This window comes from Rhea pennata, chromosome 3 (genome assembly GCF_028389875.1).
Source record: "Rhea pennata isolate bPtePen1 chromosome 3, bPtePen1.pri, whole genome shotgun sequence".
NCBI lineage: Eukaryota > Metazoa > Chordata > Aves > Rheiformes > Rheidae > Rhea > Rhea pennata.
In genome coordinates this window covers 108214492-108223533 of record NC_084665.1, presented here as the reverse complement: position 1 = coordinate 108223533, position 9042 = coordinate 108214492, and the positions used below count along the sequence as shown (strand labels likewise).

The following is a 9042-nucleotide window of genomic DNA, read 5'->3' as shown; positions in this document are numbered from 1 at the left end:
GAAACCATCTTTTCTTGAGGATGCACAAGCCCAGCAGCCTCAACATCTCCTCACAGGACAAGTGCTCCAGTCCTGACTGTCTTGTTGGCCCTCCACTGAATTGACCCCAGCTTATCCTATATTGGAAGAAATATAGGAAGACTCCAGTCTTTCCTATATTGAGGGGTCCAAAGCTGTAAGCTGTTTTCTAGATACAGTCTAATATGGATCTGGGGAGTATCTAATGTGTGTCTAAGAAGTGCAAAATAAAGTGGAATAATGGCTTACTCCAATCTGCTGGCAGTACTCCTGTTAAAACAGCCCAGGATGCTGCTGGCCTTCTCTGCTGCCGGGTCACACTGCTGGCTCATCCTCAGCTTCCTGCCCACCAGGCCTCAAAACACATATTCAGTGTAACTGTCCCCAAGGAAAGCAGGCCCCAGCTGGTATCATTGCTGGAGGCTCTTCCTTCCTACATGTAGAGCGTTGCAGTTGTCCTTATTTCTTAAGTTTCCTGTCAGCCCAAATTTTCTAGCCTGTCTAGGTGCCTCTGAACAGCAGCCCTGCCCTCTGCATGTCCCACCAACTTGGTATTAACCAACTATGCACTAGTTCCCTATATACTTCTTCTTGCTCTTTTTTGAAGATATGTGCAATATAAGCATTCAGAATATGAGATATAAATGCTAAATAATAAGATTTGAAAATTAAGCAGGGGCGTTTTAACTCATTTACACATGGAATTCTATAAGCTATACCTTGTAGTATTACACTTCAAAGAAGCCGTAATTCAAACTAGCTGAATTATCATTTATCAAAAGAAATTGAAGTGATTCTTCAAATACGTTTTCAGCCTAAAAATGAAAGAATGCACAGTATTAGGCCTAGACTAATATGGTCTTTTTTCTATGACAAAATAATAAATGAAGATTTGAAAAAAGAACTAAACAAAAAATTTCATTAGTCAGTTATGAAATTCTCTGATGCCTATATATGAAAACTTGCTACCCACTCTATTCAAGTAGATCCCTCTGAATAGTATAGTAAAATAATATCTGCCAAGAAACTGTCTAACCAATTTCAGAAGAAAGAACAATAACATTAAAATAGGCTGGCACCAGCCCACGTTACCGACATTCATCAGTTTAACACTGAACTAGATGTCTGGGGACAAAAATCAGTGAATCACAACAATAATATGACTAGTTAGGAGTAAAGAAACATTTTTCCAATAATATGTTAACATGATTTGAGTATTACGGATTTTTTTTTAATAGGCATTTTGTTTTCTTTCAGTAAACAATATTGAAAACCAGTATTTACCTGGTTTTGTGATTGCCATTACCAACATTACCAATCAAAAAGAAAAAACAACTGGATTTGGTACTAAGTTTCTCTTATGGAAAAAGATGTGGAAATTGTATACTGCAAAGATTGTTCTAGTTCCCAAGCTTCTGACAACAGAACAACAACATTTCTTGGAGAACTTTTCCTTTCCCTTTTTCTTTCCCTTACGCATTCTTCCATCTTCAGCCTCAGCATTTCCTGCCAGGAATACTGTCCTTTCTTACTGAAATGAAAATCAATGTCTGCCTTTACACAGACACTGTTAAAGGATCTTCATGCTACATAGTTTATTGTGCATTTCATTGTTGTTCCTTCTAATAAATGAGAGAGAACACTGTTTGCTGTTTAAAAAGTTCAATATGTTATCTTCTCTTGCAGAAGTTAGTCAAAAATCACCACTGTTAAATTGTATTTACTTCTCCATTTTTTTGGAAACAATTTTAGAAGATAACAGAAATCTACACAATTCAGGTGTCCTTTGCTTTTGCCAGTGTGCTTATGAGTTAGAGCATTATGCAGAAACCTTGCAATCTGAATTTGATGACCTTTTCCTAATGACATGCTAAAATTATTAAATTATCTAGCTTCATTAGATAATGCACATGATGAGATGTTGACTCAACTACTATCCACAGGAACAGCTGTTCAGCAATTGTATTCTTTACTAGTAGAATAAACATGTCTGGGACAAACACACCTCTTTCTCAGCTGTAAAGTAGTTCCTCACACTTATTCCCCGCAGAGGCCAGCACAAAATGATTCTGAATGTGATTCTTGCTATTGCAATAGGAGCTACAGGAAGCAGAGTCAGGAACTGATAGTACTTGTGGCTGACACTGACTGTCATGGCCAGTATAAAAGTGATTGTCCTTCTGGCATTCTTAAAACATCACAGCTTGTCTGTGGTTTTCTTAATAACGTATCTTTTGAGCAATTAATGCCTTTCTTGAAAACATTTTAGACAACTAAATCAACTAAAAGGAATGCTACCACCTTAAGATTTCATGAAGATTATGAGAATATTCATGTTAAAAAAGTTAATAAAAGTTAAAAAATAATCCTAGTTGATGCAAATTAATAGCCCTCTTAAAGCCTAGGTCCAACACTAAGGTCACTATGGTAGCAGATGGGTCAAATGTTCGGTTGGTTTTAATCAGTAAAACTCTCTGGGTTCCAATAGAGCTCTTTTGATTAAAAGCATCTGAGAATCTGGACCAATTATTTCCAGATAAATTATTAATGAAATAATGGGCAAAATAGCAAATAATTAATTTTATTAATATGGCCTGGCCACATATAGAGTTGGCTGAGTAGCAGAAAAAATTTTTGTGAAAACACTACTTGATAATTAATTGACAAAAAATGAGTTGTCATACTTATTAACCCAACATAAAAAGAACATAGTATACTGTAATAAAGTGATAATGATGATTGCAGACTTGCTTACTGGATAATTAGAAAGTATAGAAGTAGAGTGAATGTCTTTTACTTGTCCTGAGATACAAGCTCTATTGTTCAATTATATTCTAATTACAAATCTATTAATCAAGCTAATATGAAACAGATCAATTTGAGTCTAGACATTCAAATATAATATTTCTGAGGAAAATAGAGCATAAATCTTGACATACTGTGATTGGTATAACTGCATAGCTGGATTTGAACTCATGCCTCCGAAAGACTTTTAGTCTGTTTACTGAGGAGAGGGAAAATAAAAGTATAATCGAATAAATAAATATACAATATATACTCATTACTGGCTTTCAAGAACAACACAATACATTACTCCTAACAGCAGGCCAAGTATCAACAGAAGAAATAAGCTAGAAATTTGAAACTAATTAAACGTGCCATATTTCCAGGCATCCTGGATATGTCCCAAGTAAGTATAAACAAATTTAAATATATCAGATAAACATCTGGACCATTAATACTGTCATATACAATCAAATTGGAAAATAGTTGCTTGGACTCAGTCAACTTTCCCAGGTATCAGAAACCCAAGCAAGCCTCACTTGTGCGAGTCAACATATGTTAGACATTACCATATCACAGAAGTATTACACATAGCAGTTACATATTATCCTAAAGCAGATCATTATTAAAAGAAAAAGCTTTAGTTTCCGTAACAATCTCTGCTTCAGTACCCAGGTAATTTATTTCTGAGATTTCGCTAGCTTCTGTATCTGTTGGCATCTTTGCTACTCTAGAAAATTCACAAAACAGTTCTGTCCTAAAGATTTTGTTCAATTAAATAATAAGAAAAAATATTCAAATAAAAGTTCCTCAGCATCTGTTTATACAAATGGATCGCAAAGCCCCAGCATCAATAGTGTCTGATCTTTTTTTTTTTTTTTTTTTTTGTAGCTAAATCATATCTGAAAATACTGAAAATTATTGTCCTCCATGCCATTGAGTTCAGCTCTTCCTCTTCCTCCTGTCCTGTTTTGGGTACGGTCTGTTTTTACCATCTCACGCTCTCCCATAGAGTCAATAAAGGTCAGGCAACACTTACCGGTTTGTGTTACATGCTAACAAAGCTCACATTTTCTTGGGACCCCACAGTTCTATGGAGGAAAAAAAAATGGAAAAAAAAAGGCTTATATTGGTCTCTTCCAATGCTGGGCCTACATTTATGACATCCATTTATCAAATACTCTGTGAAATTACCATGGAAAGCAAAGCAGAAACACTAACTTTTCTGGCCAAACTAACCAGTAATTTCTTTCTTCTACTGAACTGCCTTTGAAGGACAGAAGGTTTCCACTGACACACAAAGATGCCTATACAAGTCCAGCACTCATCTCTCATGGACAAGTTGGAAAAAATTGGAAACAGAATAATTTTGTTTTAAATTGTGTGTTATATTTCTTATATTTCTTTTGTTTCAATTATAATTTTCCAGTGATTTATTTTTAAATATCAGAAAGCTTAATTGAAGATATTTTTGTGATGAGGAAGTCATTATGCTCTTCCAGATCTGCCTTCACAGAATCACAGAATGAGTAAGGTTGGAAGGGACCTCTGGAGATCACCTAGCCCAAATGCCTGCTCAACCAGCGTCACCTAGAGCACGTTAGGCAGGAACACGTCCAGGTGGGTTTTGAATATCTCCACAGAAGGAGACTCCACAACCTCTCTGGGCAACCTATGCCAGTGCTCCATCACTCTCACAGTAAAGACGTTTTTCCTTATATTCAGGTGGAACTGCCTGTGTTTCAGTTTTTACCCATTGCCTCTTGTCCTGTCCCATGGGACAACTGAAAAGAGTCCCCATCCCCATGACACCCTCCCTTCAGATACTTATACACATTGGTAAGATCCCTCCTCAATCTTATCTTCTCCAGACTAGACAGGCCCAGCTCTCGCAGCCGTTCCTCAGAGGGCAAATGTTCCAGCCCTCTGACCACCTTCATAGCCCTACGCTGGACTCTTTTCAGTAGCTCCATGTCTCTCTTGTACTGAGAAGCCCAGAACTGGACACAGGACTTGAGATGAGGCCTCCCCAGGGCTGAGTAGAGGGGCAGGATCACCTCCCTCCACCTGCTGGCAACACTCTTCCCAATGCACCCCATGATACCACTGGCCTTCTTGGCCACAAGGGCACATTGCTGGCTCATGGTCAACTTGTCATCCACCAGCACTCCCAGGTCCTTCTCTGCAGAGCTGCTCTCCAGAAGGTCAGACCTCAGCTTGTACACCAGTAGCCTAGGGTTATTTTTCCCTAGGTGTCCTAGGAGTCCTAGGGACTCTGCACTCACCCTTGTTGAATCTCAGGAGGTTCCTCTCTGCCCAACTCTCCAGCATGTCCAGGTCTCTCTGAATGGCAGCACAGCCCTCTGGTGTATCAGCCACTCCTCCCAGCTTGGGATCACCAGCAAACTTGCTGAGGAGGTACTCCGTCCCCTCATCCAGGTCATTGATGAAGAAGTTGAACAGGTTGGGACCCAGTACTGAGCCCTGGGGGACGCCACTAGCCACAGGCCTCCAACTAGACTCCACACCACTGATGACAACCCTCCGAGCTCTGCCTTTCAGCCAGTTCTCAATTCACCTCACCGTCCACTCATCTAACCCACACTTCCCGAGCTTACCTAGGAGGACATTATGGGAGACAGTGTCCAAAGTCTTGATGAAGTCAAGGTACACAATGTCCACTGCTCTCCCCTCAGCTACCCAGCCAGTCCTTCCATCATAGAAGGCTATCGAATTGGTTAAGCAGGATTTCCCCTTGGTGAATCCATGTTGGCTACTCCTGATCACCTTCCTTTCCTCCAGTTGCTTAGAGATGATATTCAAGTTGACCTGTTCCATCACCTTTCCAGGGATGGAGGTGAGGCTGACTGGCTTGTAGTTTCCTTATTGCCCTTTTTGAAGACTGGAGAACAGTGGCTTTCTTCCAGTCCTCAGGCACCTCTCCTGTTCTCCAAGACCTTTCAAAGATGATGGAGAGCAGCCTGGCAACAACATCCACCAGCTCCTTCAGCACTCGTGGGTGCATCCCATCAGGGGCCATGGATTTGTGGATGTCAAGTTTGCCCAAAAAATCTCTAACCCAATCCTCCTCAACCAAAGGAAAGTCTTCCTTTCTCCAGATTTTCTCTCTTGTCTCCAGGCTCTGGGATTCCTGAGGGCAGCCCTTAAGAAAAAACACAAATTTTTACTATGCAATGGATTTATTCCTTTCACAACTTCCAATTTTACTGTATAGTAGCAGAAGAATGGAGGGAGATGAGGAGCAAAAATTACTCTTAAAAGTCCTCACACTTCCAGTGTGATGTAATGCAACTCCAGATAACTGTTCAGGTTGTGATAGTTGACTGACCTTCAATTTCATTAGCAGTTGATTTGCCTCAGTTATTTCAAGCGCCAGAGAAACTCTGTTATCCGCTTCACAACAACTGCACTGAGCAGCTTCTGATTCACTCACTGAATCAGTCACCTGATTAATGCACATTATTGGAGTCCTGAATCTAGTGCTTAAACTGTGGAGTTGTGCTCCAAACGTCTGCAAATACCAAGCTTTCGTAACAGAATCTGAAACTCCAAATTTGCGTCAAAACAAAGCCGCAATATAGTCTATGACCACCAGCCCCACCATGCCTCTTGTGAGCAATAAAGAAATCCATTTAGTAACGCAGTTGTGGATGGTGTCTAGGTCTGCTGCATGCTCAATGAAAATACTGTTACCAAATTTGATTTTCTGTATGATTTCAGCTGGAACACCTGCACGCAGCTTGTGCTGTTGATCTATGAGTTGCTGCAAACATTTACTTGGGAATACGTCTTCTGTACAAACATAGACTGCTCCAGACTCTAATCCACCCTATTCGTAAGGATACTGCACACAAAGGCACAGCTGCAAACTTGAGTCTTCCCAGCAGAATTTTCACTGGCAAGTCCTGTGATTCCCACTAAAGGAATACCACCTTTCAACAAGTTATCTAGTATTGAACATCCCGGGCTGTTTGTGGTGGTGTGAGGTGGGATGATGTTTATCCTGGTAGAGCTGAAGTGCTGTATGCATACTGTTTTTCCTCAGCGTGTGAGTGTTTTCAGTAAATACTGTGTATGTGCACTGGATAGTTTCATCAGTCTTTGCAAGTCTGCTCCAGAAAGATTTAAAATCTTCCACTGATTTTATGTCAGCTTTTTTAAGGGCAGCAATTACTTAAGGGTTCAAGTCCAACCAGTCCCAATCCATGTCCTCGTACAGTAAGTTTTGACACAGAAAAAAGCAGTCTGCCATGGATCCTGCGACGTCATTAGGCGCAGGCCACCCAGGGCGCCTCAAAGTGGGCGCTGCCGGCGGGGCAGCCAATGGCGGCGTGCTAGCCAGAGGCGCGTACAGACGCCATCGGTTGCGGGTCGCTTCGGCGGGAGCAGCACAAAGTCAATCCGTGGGCGCGGCGCGCCTCGGCCCGGCAAGGAGCGCTCCGAAATGGCCGCCGCCACCCAGCGCCATCTCCCCAAGGACTTGCTGGGGGAGCCCGCCCGCCGCGTGCTGCCCCTCGCCGATTGGCTGCCAAGCTTCCTGGAGCGCCCAATAGGGGGCCTGCCGGAGGCGGGCGTGCCCCTGGCGCCCGGGTTGCGAGGCGGCACTTCCGGCCTCCCCCGCTGGCCTCTGTGGCGGGCGCGGGCGCCGTTGCTCGGTCTGGCTCAGCCTGACCCGGCCTGACCGCGGGCGGGCGGGAGGGGTGCCAGCTGCGTGTGCCTTTACAGCTGTGCGCTGCCCGCCTGCTAGAACTGATTGTCTGGGGACCGCAGCACCGTTCCTCGTGTTTCACAGCAGCCCGTGTAACGGAATACCTGAAACAACTCTTTGATTTCAGTAGCGTTACGTGTCGTCTCTATCGGTGCAGATAGCATTGCTATCCAGGTTAAGATTTAAAAGGTACTTAAATGCTGGATGTGCTGTCACTTTGTCATTCTAAATCTAAATCTGCATTTCTAAATCTCTCACAAATCACTTTCAGCTACATAGGGAGAAAGTACACAGCACTGCTTTTCTGCTCAAGCACAAGTTGAGTAGCAGTTCAGTATTTCAGCTGCGGTTAAAATCAGAGGAACTAATTACATGATAGTGACACTAAACATAAACCAACGTGGAATATAAGGCAGATCACAAGCATAATTTAAGGATTCTAGATCAAAGATGAGACTCCCAAAATCCTAATAAGCTCTTACACACCTGAAAGTCATTGAGGCGTGTGTTTTCCCCAGAAATTTTCATATGGTTAAATTTTTCTGCAGCTATTGAACTGACACTTTAAGGGGTAATCTGATAAGCATAAAAGATGCCTACCAAATACAGATACACAGTCAGTCGGTCTTATAGATATGTTTGGAAGAGACGATAAAGCCCACTTGCAGTAACAGAGCTCAGAAGAGTGATTTTCCTCAGTGGGGTTTGCAAATTGCTGAGCATCCGCAGAAGTCAGAAAATCCAAAGAAGATACAAAGGAGACTTCACATCTCTCTTGCTGACACTGGGACACTACTGCATAGGAGGATTCAAAATTTTCAAGGCAGTAGCAGGGGGAGACTCCGCGGTGAGCATGGCTTCCTAATCCTGTGATACAGCTGCTCACTCAAGAAAATGGACTTCTAGCCACTGAGCTCAACAGACAAACTTGTTCATGCATTTTGTCATTTTATTAGTAATTACATAAAATTTTGCTCAAATAAAACAAATCTTGGTAAACTATGGGTTTTTTAAAATGTGGGTGTTTTTGCTCTACCACTCAGAATGTCAGAGACTGGGATTCTATGAGGAAAAGCATTTCTCTGGCACGTTCTATGTCTAGCCAGCAACAGCTGAGCTCTTTGCTTCCAATGACCAAATACGATTTTACCAATGGAGACTTTGCCATGTTTTCTCAGCTGCTTTCATTATTTCACACTTTTTTTACAACTAATTCTGCCCAACTGAGGGAGTAGGGAGTCTGGTTCATAGCCTTTCTTGGTGTGTTCCAGTAAATCAAATTTCTATGGCCATTGCTGAAAAAAGAGGCCATAGGTGGTCAAGAAACTGTGATGACAGAGAAGCAAGCATAAGATTCATGTCTTTTTAGTTTATAATGGAAGTGACATTAGAGAGCTGTTCCCAGGGCTTGTGAAGAAAGTTGCTCATGCAGAAAGGTTGTGTTTATGTTTAATGTGGTCAAAATCTTTAAAACAGCTAATTTTATATCTCTAGAGTTGTTTTGCATAGGA

The 9042-nt window shown here is 41.8% G+C and overlaps 1 pseudogene; it reads right to left on the bottom strand.

Moving 5' to 3' along the window:
• Positions 1-3867: 3867 nt before the first annotated feature.
• LOC134138914 (DNA repair protein XRCC3-like) lies at positions 3868-7030 on the bottom strand (annotated as a pseudogene).
• Positions 7031-9042: the final 2012 nt, after the last annotated feature.